Source organism: Carassius carassius, chromosome 18, assembly GCF_963082965.1.
Source record: "Carassius carassius chromosome 18, fCarCar2.1, whole genome shotgun sequence".
Lineage (NCBI taxonomy): Eukaryota > Metazoa > Chordata > Actinopteri > Cypriniformes > Cyprinidae > Carassius > Carassius carassius.
In genome coordinates this window covers 33,494,466-33,512,314 of record NC_081772.1, presented here as the reverse complement: position 1 = coordinate 33,512,314, position 17,849 = coordinate 33,494,466, and positions in this window count along the sequence as shown.

Genomic DNA, 17,849 nt, shown 5'->3' with positions numbered 1-17,849 from the left:
TTTGTGCATATTTTGTACATGCAGGTCACACATGCATATTCAATTTGTATTGCACCAATCAGTTGATTCACAAGGCAGCAATGCTAGCCCGGGCCGCTGTTTACAGTAGAAAACCAAACTCAACAGCAAACTAGTGGAGACTGCAGAGACAATAGCATTAACAAGCATTTTTGTGTGAGGGGATTATGAGATCACAGCAACTTTAGTTTTAAAGAGCAAAAATATCTTTTTATCAGAGTAAGATTAAGCTTTGTAGAGTGAACGTGGCAACTTTCTGCGTTCATGCACACTGTCAAATACTTTCAAAGGCTACATGTTCAACTGAACACATATGCTAGTGTACACTTAAAAAAAGGATGAATTATACTTTGGGCTTTACACTTCATCCTCATGTTTATTCAGAAGAGATGGTTTTCTGTTGAAGCAGTTATTCATCAATTGTAGAAGAGATTATAACCAATCCGTATATGTGGACACACAAGGGCCTTCTGTATTTTAAAGAGTTTATTCAGTTGTCTGGATCGTAGTGGTGGACTGATGCTGTGCAGTCACAGGACAGTTTGGCAGATCATGCTGGTCTAATGCATCCTAAAATTGACTAAACAGATGGGAAGCAGATTGTGTGGGTGCCTTAGTGACGTTAAGGTCCTGACACACCAACATCAGGCTATAGACTATAGACACCTGCTGGTATAGACAGCTCATCACAGGCTGTACCTGCTGCAGTGTGTTCAAACACAACTCTATACCCCAGACAAGCATGACATGAGGCAACAACACATCCGTCTTCAGTCACCGCTAGTGCTTTGATGTCAGTTTGGTGTGTCACAGTCTTCTCATGATCTGCATAATTCCTAAAGCTGAGCAGACGACTTGTCGGTGGTCACGATTCCTTCTTAGTGAATCCCCCCAGTCTGCTGTGCTGACTCACTGGTGTGAGACGTGTGTGTGTGTCATCTTCATGTCTTACCTGTGTCTGAATCGTACAGGTTGGAATGAATGTGAAGAACTGTGGGACGGACTGGTGTGCTGCTGCAGTTTTCAAGGCTGGAATGGGAATTGAAGCACATAGACAGGAAATTGCCATGCCAACAGTATCCCTGAAGATCCGCATAGAGACTCTGTGAATATCTTTATGTACAGTACAACACTGTTTATATGTGTAATCAATATTCAAATTTATATATTTTTTATCTTGTTGGTCAAATGCACCTCTTTCTTGATGAAAGATCATTTCTGAAGCTTCATGGCTTATCCCACTCTCTTGAAGTTCTTGTTCATTCATTTTTGAGAAATCGTGTACAGTTTCAATGAATCCTCAGATATTTGAAGCCGTCTGTTTACATGTGATGTTTTTCTACATTCCTGTATTTACAAAGGTAATGGAAAGACATGAGACAATAGTAATGAAAAACGGCTGTGTGAAAATATCATGAAACATGTCTATTGTGTTATTTTAAGTCACTTAATTATAAAAATTGACTAGTTTAGGGCTTCTCACACAGAGGCACTCAGGGGCCTCGGCTAGCTTTCCAGGGGCCGTGAGATGACTTAAAAGTATTAAAATGAATAAATATTAATATATTAAAACTATCTCAATTAAAATGTCTTTAAAAAGCTGTATTTGCTTTTCTCAACTCAATAAGTATTTTTATTAGATTTAATCAAAAAACATACAGTGTTTTGAATCTTGTGTTGGAAAGTGGGGGGCTGTAAAAGGTTGAGAAGCACTGGCCTAGTTCATCCAATCAAAGACAGCTGAAAGAATCTGTGTGCATCACAGTATTGCTCTGGGTTCACTGTTATTCATCCTGCTTCACTTAGGCAGCATTCACACTGCAGAATGCGGTGTCACTCCTCTTCTGAGTGTTTCATCAGGTTCTGCTCAAGCACAGCTCGTTTATTAACAGGAGTGACACTGCATTATACAGCCCAGTTCCTCCTGAAAGATTTAGCCAGTGACCACTGCATTTATATGGAGTTCAGGAGGATGCTGACGCTCGTCTGAGGTGTTGGAAAATCACAGAAACAGAGGTCAGTGTCCCAATTCATTTAGGTCTTTGATATTTCTTTTTCTCCACTGTAGTTTCTTGCACCAGCCCTGTGGATCATCACCATGTCTTCACCAGACAAGACCGATCACACGCTGTAACATGAGTCTGCATTACTGAAACTAAAACCTGAAACAAAAACACAACTACATAGACATGTATCCACTAAATTGACAGTGAAGCTGCCCAATAATGATAATGAAGCCAGTGTTTAGCAACTGAAATGAAAATAGTAAGATTTTGAAAATGGTACATGGTTAAAATAAAAACAAATCTAAAAAAGCACAAGGAAATGGTGATAATCACAACTTCAGATTTATTTATGTATCAGAATTAATTATTAATATATTTAACAGATTTATTAACTCTTCCTGAAAATAAATATAATCTAATTTTGATAATTCAGTAAATTATATATTTCACAAATGAAAGATGCTTCATCTCTTTTTATCATATTTTCATTTGGATCTTGATGGACACAAATAAAAAGATCAGATTATTATTCATGATAAAAGAATGAGTCTTATCATTTTGTTGACAGTTGTGTATAGTAAAATTACCTTACCAGTTTAAAAAATACTTTAGTGCAGTTCTGCGATTCATATTCATATCTGTGTGTGTGGAGCACACATTTAGGTGAATCATTCCTAAAATGTGTGTGTGTGTGTGTGTGTGTGTGTGTGTGTGTGTGTGTGTGTGTGTGTGTGTGTGTGTGTTTGTGTGTTTGTGTGTGTATGTGTCTGTATGTTTATATTTGGTCCCCACAAGTATATTAATAGTAAGTAAGTAAGTAAAGTTTATTTATATAGCACATTTATCACAGCAAAGCTGACCAAAGCGCTGAACATAGTCAAAGATAAACATAAAATAAACAGAACAAAACAGATTATACAGTAAAACAATGGAACATAGATACAATCCAATTTAAAATGCCTGGGAATAAAGATATGTTTTCAACTTCATTTTAAAAGTTGTGATAGAAGGTGCAAGGCGAATGTCCAGTGGAAGTTATTATGGCTTATATATGGCTCTGGGCCGCAATAGAAAAAGCCCTATCACCCTTCGTTTTTAAGCGTGAACGAGGGACAACTAAAAGAGCTCTATCAGAAGATCTTAGAGATCTGGAGGATGGAACAGGAATAAGATGATCTGAGAGATTGGATGGGGCTTGACCATTACGAGCTTTAAAAACAAACAACAAAATTTTTAATTGAATTCTAAAATAGACAGGAAGCCAATGAAGAGAGGCTAAAACTGGTGTAATGTGATCTGTTTTCTTTACCCCGGTCAACAGCCTTGCAGTAGCATTGTTTTCCTATCTCTGGGAGACTCTCAGTTTTTAAAGTGATAAAATAGAACTTAATTCACACCATATTTCTAATATTATCGATCAATCTTATCAGATTAACTTTGATCGTTCACTTTTATTTTATATCCATGAGTGCAGTACACCTGCAAAGCGTTAGCACTCGTTAGCTTGTCATTAGCGTTTTCATTCGAACCTATCGCTGTTTTCTTTTCTCCTCTCCCTCGCTCCAGTTTTTCACAAGTTCATCAAACAACCACAGAAAGAATATTTCATCAAGCACGGTGAGTAATGGCTTCTCCTATCATTGTTACTTGCACCTCTTGCCACATGTACAGTTTATCTATCTCTGTCGCTGATGAGGGATTCACATGTGATAAATGCAGGGAAATAGTTAGGCTGACAGAGAAGATTTCAGAATTAGAGACACACATCCAAACTTTAATTGAGGACAGTAAGAATGTTAGGGCTCTAGATACGCTTTGGCTGCGTCTAGCTCAGGGATTCCTGTACATTGTTCGGTTCCGGAAACAGAGCCCCTGCAGCAGGGCAACTGGGTGACGGTGAGGCAGCGTAGTCGTGGGTCAAAACACCGCTCTTCTGTTCCGATCAAAACATTAAACAGGTTCTCCCCACTCAGTGATGCACCCACTGAGAAACCTGATGAAAGTGCTCTAGTTATTGGTGATTCTATTGTACGGAACGTGAATATAGAGACACCAGCCACCATAGTCAAATGTTTACCGGGAGCCAGAGCGCCTGACATCTTGGCAAATTTAAAAGTGCTGGCTAATGCTAAACGTAAATACAGTAAGATTGTTATTCATGCCGGCGCTAATGATGTTCGACTTCGCCAGTCGGAGATCACTAAAAATAACATTAAAGAGGTGTGTGAACTTGCAAGCACGATGTCAGACACTGTAATATGCTCTGGTCCCCTCCCTGCTTACCGTGGTGATGAGATGCATAGCAGATTGTCATCACTCAATGGCTGGATGTCTAAGTGGTGCCCACAGAATAACATAGGTTTCATAGACAATTGGACGAGCTTTTGGGGCAGACCTGACCTGTTGAAAAGAGATGGTCTTCATCCCTCCTGGGGTGGCACCACTCTTCTCTCTAGAAATATGGCAAATAGTCTTCGTGTTTATACTTGACTAACTGGGTACCAGGTCAGGAAACAGACAGACTGGCTAAACCGACCGTCTGCTAGCTGCCTCCCGTCACAGAGGTCAGTTAATTCTCAGCACATAGAGACTCTTTCACCTAGATATCACACTATAGAGACTGTGTCTTTCACTGTTATGCTGATGATACTCAGCTCTATATTTCTTCGCGGCCCGGTGAAACACACCAATTTGAAAAACGAATGGATTGCATAGTCAATATAAAAAACTGGATGACGAGTAATTTCTTACTGCTAAATTCTGAAAAAACAGAGGTGTTAATTATAGGACCTAAAAACTCTGCTTGTAATAACCTAGAACACTGTCTAAGACTTGATGGTTGCTCTGTCAATTCTTCGTCATCAGTTAGGAACCTAGGTGTGCTACTTGATCGCAATCTTTCCTTAGAAAGCCACGTTTCTAGCATTTGTAAAACTGCATTTTTCCATCTCAAAAATATATCTAAATTATGGCCTATGCTCTCAATGTCAAATGCAGAAATGTTAATCCATGCATTTATGACCTCAAGGTTAGATTATTGTAATGCTTTATTGGGTGGTTGTTCTGCACGCTTAGTAAACAAGCTACAGCTAGTCCAAAATGCAGCAGCAAGAGTTCTTACTAGAACCAGGAAGTATGACCATATTAGCCCGGTCCTGTCAACACTGCACTGGCTCCCTATCAAACATCGTATAGATTTTAAAATATTGCTTATAACTTATAAAGCCCTGAATGGTTTAGCACCTCAGTATTTGAATGAGCTCCTTTTACATTATAATCCTCTACGTCCGCTACGTTCTCAAAACTCTTTTGATTTTAATTTGATAATACCTAGAATATCAAAATCAACTGCGGGCGGCAGATCCTTTTCCTATTTGGCGCCTAAACTCTGGAATAACCTACCTAACATTGTTCGGGAGGCAGACACACTCTTGCAGTTTAAATCTAGATTAAAGACCCATCTCTTTAACCTGGCATACACATAACATACTAATATGCTTTTATTATCCAAATCCGTTAAAGGATTTTTAGGCTGCATTAATTAGGTAAACCGGAACCGGAAACACTTCCCATAACACCCTATGTACTTGCTACATAATTAGAATAATGGCATCTACGCTAATATTAGTCTGTTTCTCTCTTATTCCGAGGTCACCGTAGCCACCAGATCCAGTCTGTGTCCAGATCAGAGGGTCACTGCAGTCACCCGGATCCAGTACGTATCCAGACCAGATGGTGGATCAGCACCTAGAAAGGACCTCTACATCCCTGAAAGACAGCGTAGACCAGGACAACTAGAGCCCCAGATACAGATCCCCTGTAAAGACCTTGTCTCAGAGGAGCACCAGGACAAGACCACAGGAAACAGATGATTCTTCTGCACAATCTGACTTTGCTGCAGCCTGGAATTGAACTACTGGTTTCGTCTGGTCAGAGGAGAACTGGCCCCCCAACTGAGCCTGGTTTCTCCCAAGGTTTTTTTCTCCATTCTGTCACCGATGGAGTTTCGGTTCCTTGCCGCTGTCGCCTCTGGCTTGCTTAGTTGGGGACACTTCATCTACAGCGATATCGTTGACTCGATTGCAAATAAATGCACAGACACTATTTAACTGAACAGAGATGGCATCACTGAATCCAATGATGAACTGCCTTTAACTATCATTTTTGCATTATTGACACTGTTTTCCTAATGAATGTTGTTCAGTTGCTTTGACGCAATGTATTTTGTTTAAAGCGATATATAAATAAAGGTGACTTGACTTGACTTGTACCATCTGCAAGTGTGCAATGGAAGACTGAGGAAGAACCAAATATAATGAATTACAGTAGTCAAGGCGGGAGGTAATAAAAGCATGAATGACTTTTTCCAGGTCATTAAAAGTTCAAAATGATTTCAGTCTCGAGATGATCCATAACTGATAAAAACTGTTCTTGACAACTGTATTAATTTGTTTAGTTAAACAAAGTTTAGAGTCCAGAATGACACCAAGATTTCTGACCTGGGAGGAGACTGAGGGGAAATGCTTGCCAAGCTCATTTATGAGACCACTTCTCAACTTAGGGGAACAAAGACGATTACTTCTGTTTTATTTTCATTAAGTCTAAGAAAGCTAATTGAAAGCCATTTCTTGATGTCTCCTAGGCAGGCCAATAAGGGTTGAATGGTATCACCAGCTTTCAATGGTATGTACAACTGGGTATCATCAGCATATAAATGAAATGAAACATTGTGTGTCCTAATAATGTCTCCCAAAGGTCGCATATATAAATTAAAAAGGAGTGGCCCTAAAATGGATCCTTGAGGCACTCCACGGATAATAGGAGCAACAGATGAAGAAAACTTACCTAACTCAACAGAAAAAGACCTGTCTCTAAGATATGAATTAAACCACTGCAAAGCAATACCCCCAATACCAAACAAATTTTCTAACCGGCAGAGAAGAATATCATGATTAACTGTATCAAAAGCAGGTGTAAGATCAAGAAGCAGTAAAACTGAATTTTTACCACTATCCACTGCAAGCAAAATGTCATTGAATACTTTAAGCAAAGCAGACTCAGTGCTATGATGGGCAGAGAAACCAGATTGGAGAGGTTCTGTTAATTTAGCGGCATTTAAAAAGGAAATCAATTGTGAATATACAACTTTTTCTAAAAGTTTTGATAAAAATGAAAGCTTAGAAACAGGCCGATAATTATCAAGACAATTTTCCTCCAAACCCTGTTTCTTAAGCAAAGGTTGAACTACAGCATGCTTAAAACATTTTGGGACTACCCCAGCACTTAGAGACGAGTTAATCAATGACTGAATGGAAGTCACGATTTCAGAAAAAAGAGGCCCTAATAATCTCAGAAGGAATGACATCAAGTGAAGAGGCAGTTTTCTTCATCTTATTGACCAAATCAGAGTTCCCTCACAGAAACATTTTGAAAACAAGAAAAGGAAGCCGGACCTGCCAGCGAAAACAGTGACAGATCTGATGACTGCAAGGTAAAATAGGAGTGAAGCTAACACTTTTTCTGAAAAAAAAACTGTAAAAAAAAAATTCACAACGTTCAGTTGAGGGTTCCACATGAAACTGACAACCTCACAAGACAAAGTTAAAGAATCCTGTTTCCATTTCCTCTTCGCTTGACGACATGCCCGCCTAAGAGCGCGAGCATTGTCGTCGAGCCAATAATAAGATTTCTGCCTGGGTGACTTTAACTTAAAATGTACAATAACATCTAAAATATTAGAACAATTTGTATAGAGAAGAGAAGTCAGTTCATCAGGCCCAATGGAAGACTCTACAGCATTCAAAATAGATCCTTCAACAGCGTTAGCATGATAGAGTTCACTAAACTGAGGAGGAATAGATGAGTTTGTACAGCGAGCGTAATAGCCCAGATGTTTTTCCATAACTGCAGAATTCTCAGCATGGACATTAAAAACAATAGGGCTGTGATCAGAGAAGGAGACATCTTCTATGTTTACATCTTCTACAGCAACACCATTTGACAAAATAAGGTCCAGAGTGTGACCATGAACATGAGTTGCTCCAATTATATGTTGCATAAAACCAAAAGATTCCAAAATATTACCAAATTCACTGACCAAGGGTCGACCTGGGCAGCACACATGTATATTAAAATCTCCCAATAATAACAGCTGATCATATGATGGAAAGATATGAGTTACAAATTCATAAAAATCTCGTATAAAAGTACTGTCAAAATTAGGTGGCCTATAAATAAGCACACAGAACACTGCAGTGGATACAAACTCTAGCACAATACATTGGAACTCAAATGATGCATAAGTCCCGACAGAAAGGGGACGTATGTTAAGGGTTTGTTTAAAAACCATGGCAACTCCACCGCCCTTGCCAGTACATTGTGGTGTACTAATAAAACAACAGTCCGGCGGACACAATTCTTCAAAAACTGATGACTCACCAGCAGAGGTCCATGTCTCCATTAGGAAAAGTATATCCAACTTTTGTCCGGTATGAAAGTCATTTAAAATAAAAGTCTTGTTGCACATGGACCTAGCATTGACTAGGGCCATGCTGAGATGAGACTGTAGTTCCTGGTTCCGGTCCAGGCGAACAAAATCCAGTTGGCTAAGATTTAAATGTTCCACTCCTCTCCGGCGAAGTCGTAAATGCGGCAAAGCGGAGGTAGAAGAATCACAGAAAACTGGAAGATGAAAAGCATATATATAATCCCAGGAGCGTTGTGCCAGGTTATGCCCCTCCAAATATGTTGTATCCAGGGAATAATGGGTTGAGAATTGTAAGGTGGTAGCAATCGCTGTCTAATTCTCACTCGAACACCGCCTCAACAACCTCTTTTTCTGTGGCGTTTCCGTACAGGAGGAACACAGCAGGGTAGTTGGTAAACGCACTCTGGCGCAGGATGATTGGAAGAGGATTGAGAGCAAGAGTAGAGAACTGGGCAGTTTCTCAGGTAACCAGCTTCCATACAACATTTGATGTTAAATAGGGCTTAACATCGTAGGTCAGCACTGAGTCTACATGATACCAGTGCAACACCACACAGAGAACAAACAGTACAGGTAATGTTACTACAGACTGAAACACACAAGAGAGACGGCATGCCGATTGCACTGGCGCCATCTTGGAAAAACCACTCCAGCATAACCAGCACTTTTTTAATACCAGTAAATTTTGAGCTTCTGAGGACATTTTAGGTCTACATGAGGAAAAAATGCTTATAAATCATAAAGAGATCTAGAGTAGGGTTAGGGTTAGGGTTAAAATAAACTAATATTATTGTTATTATTATGTAGCCATTGATTCTGTCAATGGAATGAGGCATATGGAAAAACAGAACGTGGTTCAGACTGGCTCTTGTCCTTTCTCCTGTTCAATTCAATTCAATTCAATTCAATTCAAGTTTATTTGTATAGCGCTTTTTACAATACAAATCATTACAAAGCAACTTTACAGAAAATTTATACAATATTTAGTAGTAGTTTACAAGTGGTGACTGTCAGTTAGTGCACATATGACAGGATTTTTCTGAAAAACTAATACAAGACGTAGTCAGCAAGACGATGAACATTATTAACAGCAATTATTATATGATGCAGTCACACATGTAGAAATAATTGTTAGTTCTGTTTGTTGATTCAAGGTTAGCATCATCTGGGGTCCTCTGAGGGTCAGCATCATCTCTTCTCAGGTGTTCTGGATCCAGACTGGAGCTTGTGTAAATCCTAGTTACCACGGGATGAAGATCCCAGCAGAAACAGAGAAACAAACAGAGACATCATTAGCATAGCTGCTGTTCCAACAAAGTAAAATTAATTAGTTTAACCCAAGCTTAAGAATAAGAATGCGCATTTGATCAGATGCAACTACACTCACAATTTAAGAGATACATTATTCGAATGCTTGGCGAAAGAGATGTGTTTTTTAATCTAGATTTAAACAGAGAGAGTGTGTCTGAACCCCGAACATTATCAGGAAGGCTATTCCAGAGTTTGGGAGCCAAATGTGAGAAAGCTCTACCTCCTTTAGTGGACTTTGCTATCCTAGGAACTACCAAAAGTCCAGCGTTTTGTGACCTTAGGGAGCGTGATGGGTTGTAGCGTGGTAGAAGGCTAGTTAGGTACGCAGGAGCTAAACCATTTAGGGCCTTATAGGTAAGTAATGATAATTTGTAACTGATACAGAACTTAATAGGTAGCCAGTGCAGAGACTGTAAAATTGGGGTAATATGATCATATTTTCTTGACCTGGTAAGGACTCTAGCCGCTGCATTTTGGACGACCTGTAGCTTGTTTATTGAAGAAGCAGGACAACCACCTAGAAGTGCATTACAATAGTCCAGTCTAGAGGTCATGAATGCATGAACTAGCTTTTCTGCATCAGAAACAGATAACATGTTTCGTAGCTTGGCAATGTTTCTAAGATGGAAGAATGCAGTTTTTGTAACATTGGAAATATGATTTTCAAAAGACAAGTTGCTGTCTAATATAACACCCAGATTTCTGACTGTAGAGGAAGTAACAGTAGATCCGTCTAGTTGCAGATTGTAATCTACAAGATTCTGTGTAGTGTTTTTTGGTCCAATAATTAATATCTCTGTCTTATCCGAATTTAATTGGACATCCAATCTTTTACATTTTTAACACACTCTGTTAGCTTATTAAGTATTGAGAAATGTGTCCTAGCATCTGTAAAAAACTGTAACTCAGAGGGAGTGTCAGCCACATTAAACAAGTTAACAGCTTAAGTCATTTGTGGATTAATGCGTATTGGAGACGCGAACCGTTTAAAACGATTCAGTTCGATTTGGTGAACTGGTTCAAGAAGATCCAGTCACATCGAATGATTCGTTCGTGAACCGGATATCCAGACTGCTTTGTTTTGAACTCTCTCTCACAACAGACACGGAAGAGAAGACAATGCTGAATAAAGTCGTAGTTTTTGCTATTTTTGGACCAAAATGTATTTTCGATGCTTCAAAATATTCTAACTGAGCCTCTGATGTCACATGGACTACTTTGATGATGTTTTTCTTCCCTTTCTGGACATGGACAGTAGACCGTACACACAGCTTCAATGGAGGGACTGAGAGCTCTCGGACTAAATCTAAAATATCTTAAACTGTGCTCTGAAGATAAACGGAGGTCTCACGGGTTTGGAACGACATGAGGGTGAGTTATTAATGACATAATTTTCATTTTTGGATGAACTAACCCTTTAATAGTAAGTGGTGGTCTGCAACAATATTTTAATGATTTGTAAATTCATTGGCAGAGTCCTACTGACACTTTATAAATTAATGCCACACAGAAGATGTCTTTTTCTTTCTCATTATTACTTTGCCAATAACAAGCACTGCAGGGATGATGTGCTTTTAGACCAAAACCCAGAAACAAGTTCACTTTCCATTTCTTCTGGTTCCATCGTCCTAAAGTCAGTGGGTTTTCTGAATGTTTTTTTTTTTTGGTTAAATGGCAGTGAACACAATCATTTTATTCTGTGACATAAAATGCATCAGTCATACCCCTTGTGTTTTTTTTAAAAGCTTTTATTTACAAGTGTCCAAATAACACTACAGACGTTGTCTGAAACATTAAACATCTCTCTGAACAGGTAAAGTCATAAACTCATTGCTTTCACAGCCTCATTATGTTTATAATTCTGTCGATTGTATTTAGGCTTCAAAAATATATCATCATGAACAAACACTATAACAATCATAAACTTGTGCTTGTCACAGAGCTGATTTTCTCCAATAATCCCAAAGCCAGTGGAAAAATCCAAAGACGGCCTTGGAGCTCTTAAATGGATAGATGGAGCTCTTAGCCTGGTAATTTAATCATTGTCCTATAAAAGAGGCCAGAAACCCTCATCCGGTGACCTGCCGAGCATATGCATTATTTACTGGCTCGACCTGTGCAGGCTTATTTTAGAGGAAGTTTTTAGAAAGGTCCCTTTAGTGACTGTTTGCATGACTAAAACAAGCTGGTCTTCAGTTTAACTCGTGCAGGATACACACCTGCGATCTCATGGAGAATGAAGAGATCAGTCTGACTGAAGCACACGTCTGATATTTATAGCCTGGAGAAGCAGCTACATTCATGCTGAGAGCATCTCAGTCTTCAGTGAGTCCTCAGTGCTGATGACACGTTTGGCAGAAGCTGTAATTGTGCTACAGGAACTCATTCACAGACCCAAGATAAAACCAGGATCAATGAGAAGGAAGTGCCATAGTGGACTGTCAGCAAACACACACTACACGAGCATCTCAGGACACGACTGATGATTACAGATGCCCTCCTTCTCCTTAAGTTCAAAAACATACTTAGAAACATCCGGTTCCAGGTCGAGTACGCTGTGCGCGTTTGTGCTGCCGCTTCGTATCCTGGATTGTTTGTACTGTTTGTCTGGTTCGGATATTTTTTTTCTTTTTCATCGGAACACTGTGTTGATTACTCCGTTTCCCTGACCTGGACTGTTGTCACTGTACTGACCACCTCTGCTGTCTGCAAGACGTTGCGAATACTGTGCGTGTCTGTGCAGCTGTTTTGCGCCTGGTTGGATTACTCCTTTTTCCACTGTTTAAACTCTGAACTGAACTGTTGATAAGTTTGCCATCGGGCTGCTGCGAGCTTTCTTCCCTGTTACATCTCTACCACACTCGGCTCCTCAGATGGGTGAGTTACCGCTCTCTCTATCGGTTGCGCCGTTTGTTTACTGCTTACTATCTGGGTGCGTTGCCTCCTATTTAGTCAGCTGCTTTGGTGAAGTGATGTTCAGGTTTGGCTAATGTGGTTTTGCTTGTGGTTGAGCTTTCACTTTCTCAGTATCAACATGCCTTGTGCAAAAACATTTTTTTCTTTTTTCCTCTGCCTTATTTTTTGTCTTACATCTGTGATGGATATTGAATATTCTACATCACAACTGAGGGCCTTTAACTGCCGCCCGCGTCTTGATTCGGTGACGTATGAATACTGTCAGAGACTAGGGATTCTCCGTCGCCCAAGATACATACACCGTTCGCGGCACACACTCTTGAGTTCCTATTGTTTAAAGCCTGACTCTTCAGCGTTCTCTGATCAGCAACATACACCTAATTTGAATCCCTCGCATCATCACTTGGCACTTTTGAACTGTCGATCAATTTCGGACAAAGCCCCTTATCTCAATGAAATGATCACTGACAATAACCTTGACATTTTTCTTCTCACTGAAACTTGGCAAGTTCTTGAAGATTTTTTACAGTTAAATCTACTTACGCCAGATGGATATAATTATCTGTCCAGGCCGCAACCCCATGGTAAAGGGGGTGGTCTCGCTATCATCCATCGTGATAACTTCCGTATCAAGCAACTTGACTTTCATGACACCAATACATTTGAGTACATGGTTTTGAAGGCTGACTCTCTCATAATTATTTTGCTCTATCGACCTCCTAAGGTCCTGTCTAACTTCTTTTCTGAACTCAGTGAACTGTTGACCCTTGCCTGCTCATTGTCATTTCCCATTCTACTGCTTGGTGACTTTAATATTCATGTTGATGCTGTTTGCTCTAACACCAACCAGTTACTTTCTATTTTTGAATGTTTTAATCTAATTCAGCATGTTAATTTTCCTACTCATACCCGTGGTCATACCCTTGATTTGATTTGTACATCAAGGGCCAATATCTCTTCCATCACTTCTACTGACACTGGTATTTCTGATCATAAATTTCTTGATTTTAGCTTCAGCCTGCCTATGCACAAGAATTGTTCTACAACTGTCATATCTTACCGCAATCTCAAAGCTGTTGATACTGCATTATTTTGTGCCTCCGTTTCCTCTTCTAATCTCTCTGATGTCTTTGATATCTCCTCACCCTCACTGATACTATCTAACCATAACTCCATAATCTCAGATATCTTAGATAAGCATGCTCCTGTCAAGACCAGAAGTGTCCCTTCCACACATTCGTCTTCTTGGTACACTCCTGAGCTCCGTATCTTAAAGGCCACTGGTAGACGGCTTGAGAGTTACTACAGGAAAACTGGCCTGACTGTTCACCATTTGGCATTTACCGAACATATCAAGAAATACAAATCGGCCCTGAACCTGGCTCGTTCCAGTTTTGTATCTGCTACAATTAAAAAATCAAGCAACAGGCCAAAAGCATTATTCAACACAATAAATAAACTTACCAAACCTCCATCTCATGTTGCTCTAGCTTCTGATGAACTTTGCACTTCATTCTTGGCTCACATGTTAGAAAAGACAGGTGCCGTAAACCAGTGCCTCTTTAATGATGCCACTAACATTAGTTATCTGCTGAATCAACCTGGTCAATCCCTGCCTCTTTCTTCTCTGTCTACTCCTTCTTCTGTCTCTGAGTTAATCTTGAAATCCAACCCTTCATCTTGTCATCTTGACCCTGCTCCTAGTACTCTACTGAAACTTTGCCATTCAGTTATTTCTGCACCTATCTCTCACTTCATCAACGCATCTCTTACCTCTGCTTCATTTCCTCTGTTACTCAAAACTGCAGCTGTTACCCCTGTTCTCAAGAAACCCAACCTTGATCCCTCAGTTTTATCTAATTATCGTCCCATTTCAAATCTCCCCTTCATAGCTAAATTACTGGAAAGTACTGTTGACTCCCAGCTTCAGTCTTTTCTAGTTGAAAATAATCTTTTTGATCCTTTTCAATCTGGTTTTCGCCCTTTGCATAGTACTGAAACTGCACTAGTTAAGGTACTGAATGATCTGCTTCTCTCTGGTGATTCTGGTTCTCTGTCTATGCTCCTGCTGCTCGCCCTCAGCTCTGCCTTCGATACCGTCTCCCATCAACTACTCATTTTGCGCCTTTCGGATGTGGGTATTTCTGGTGCTGCTCTTTCCTGGTTCTCCTCCTATCTCTCTGACAGACTGTTCTACATTTCACTTCAGAATTTTCGCTCACCCACTGTCCCCCTGAAGCAAGGTGTCCCTCAGGGATCCGTTCTTGGGCCATTATTATTTATAATCTATATAATACCTCTTGGTCAGATCATTCAGTGTTGTTGCGCCCAAAATGTGGAACTCTCTCCCCCGATCACTCCGTTCTGTTAACACTATCTCTGAATTCAAATCCATGCTCAAAACACACCTATTTTCTGAATGTTATAGTTCTTAGTTTTTTTTTCTGCTGGTTGCTGCCCCATCTACCCAATTCTCACTACTGTACTTGCACTCTTAATTGCCTACTGTTGTTCTGTCTGCTCTCTTTGTCAACTGCCTTTATTGTTGTTTGTTTATTGTAAAGTGTCCTTGAGCTCTGGAAAGGCGCTATATAAATAAAACTTATTATTATTATTATTATTATAAGCCAATCAATGAATACTGTCTAAATCTTTACCATTACATGGAAATGACACTAACAGGATATTGCATAAGTTCAGTTTAATAACTTTGAAGAATGAAGATGTATTTACTGTAGGCTACTGAAGCACCAGTGTTTCAGTCTATAAAATCACACAGATAATGTGTGTGTGTGTGTGTGTGTGTGTGTGTGTGTGCGTGTGTGTGTGTGTGTGTGCGTGTGCGTGTGCGTGTGCGTGTGCGTGCGTGTGCGTGTGTGTGTGTGTGTGTGCGTGCGTGCGTGCGTGCGTGTGTGTGTGTGTGTGTGTGTGTGTGTGTGTGTGTGTGTGTGATTTATGACGCAGTACTGCCCTCTTCTGGACAGAAGATGAAACATTTAAACCATTTTGTCATACATCAGAATGTTAAACTGAATGATATTCCTGGATTCTCTTTCTTTATATCACGCTGAGACAGCTGCACGCAGACTGATTAGAGAGGATGGTCAGTGTCTCCACATAAATGCACCACATAAATGCATCCATTCTGCACTAATGAAGTAAATGCTGTTAGCTGCATCTCCTCTCACATCTTCCTTTCACTGTTCCTGTGTGTTGCCCCCAGTGGACAGTGGCAATTATACAAAAAATGCAGTATTAAAAAATTGAATAATCTATAAATACATTTCATCTCATTATTTAATTTTTTTTATCCCATAAAAAACAATTAACTACCTTTGTAATCTTTTGTATTCTATCTATTTTCTTTTCATGTATTATACAAAAATGACCTCTAACACTAGCTTGCTCTATTCTTTTTCTATTCTATCTCTTTTCTTTTTATTTATTATATTATATAAGCCCTTGCTACGTGTCCTGTGTTTAAGCTAACTGAGACTTGTTATATCACTTATATATCATTGCTCTTTTGTAAATCACTTTGGATTAAAGCTTCTGCTAAATGACTAAATGTAAATGTAAATCTAAATGTTAATTATTTCGTCTGGTGCAGGCAATATAGTGCTGTATCCCAATTGTATCACTTTTATTTTCTTTTTCTTTTTTTTATTCAAAATATCCACAAACTTATTAAAAAGCCTATTCTGATTGTTAGATATGTGTAAATGAATTTCTTTTGTCTTTTAATCAGTAAAGTAAACTTTATAGTTACAGCAGGGTTCTAAATTAACCTTTTTGATCACCAGCCAATGTGGCTGGTAACTTTCTAAAGTTACCAGCCAATCAAAATTTCCACTAGCCATTTTTTTTTTCGGTAAAAATAACAAATTATGAGTGCCACTGAATGCATTTGATCATTTTATTAACATTGTTGGCATGAAAAACACATATAAAGTACGATGCATACAACAAAATATACACTGACTCAAATTTAAAATTATTAGTTCCCAGCACGAAATTGCTTGTTTTGTTTTTTCTTTCGCGTAATTTACATGAGGCAATCCCGATAAAGCATTACGACATTCTTGTGATCAAACACAAGCCATCATGACCCGTCAGCCATTTGGCATTAACTTTTCTTTTCTTTGTTTCTCTGTCCGTAATATACGGAGCCCCGCACGTCACCTGTAGGAGAAAACAATCAATCCGTGGCGACGGTTTTACAATCCGTCCCTTCAGTTTATAAACCGTACTCACGAATTCATAAACTGTTCCCTCGGTTTAACAAACCGTGCCCACGAATTCCCAATCCGTGCCCTCAGATTTTGTAAACCACACCCTCGGTTTTTCCATCCGTACTCACGAATTCATAATCCGTGCACACGCTTTCGCAATCCGTTCCCACGGATTTGTAAACTGACACGCATTTGTGGCTCCGCCCCCACCGGCAGATTAATTTCTGTTTATTAAACATTATTTTTCATAGTATCCAACGAGACCACGATCAGCATTCACAAAATAGTCTTCTTTTTAGCGTTTATTTTACATTAATCACCAATAGGATAAGACACAGCCGCCTGTGTTTTATGGCCAAAAATAAACGCTAAAAAGAAGAAAATAAGGGTAAAAAGCAATACAAAACAAATAATATGCCGGTTATGTTTTCATTCCTTTTCTCTCTAACTGAATGCAATGTTATTTTTGGCCTAATTATTTAATAATTACATTAACAGTGAAGCATGCATCTAACTCCGGCAGGTGGGGTGGGGTGGGTGGAGCTTAGTATAATAAAATCACAAAAATAAGTCTTCATGTTAAGAAAGAATTTTACACAAGCATTTCCAAAACTGTCAAAGTTTATTTAGAAATAAAGCAATTCATGAATTATTTTATGACAAACATTTTTACTGTCTTGTAATCATTTATTTAGCCTACAAATTAAAAATTATAAAAATAACTTTCTTTTTATTTGTATCATTATTATATATTATTATACAGGTTATGCATAAGAATATTTTATCCAAAACAACTTACAAAAGAGGAAAAATAATTACTCCAGAGTCAGTCACAATGGCAGGTTTATTGTACAATAATAATCAAGTGCTATTATAAGA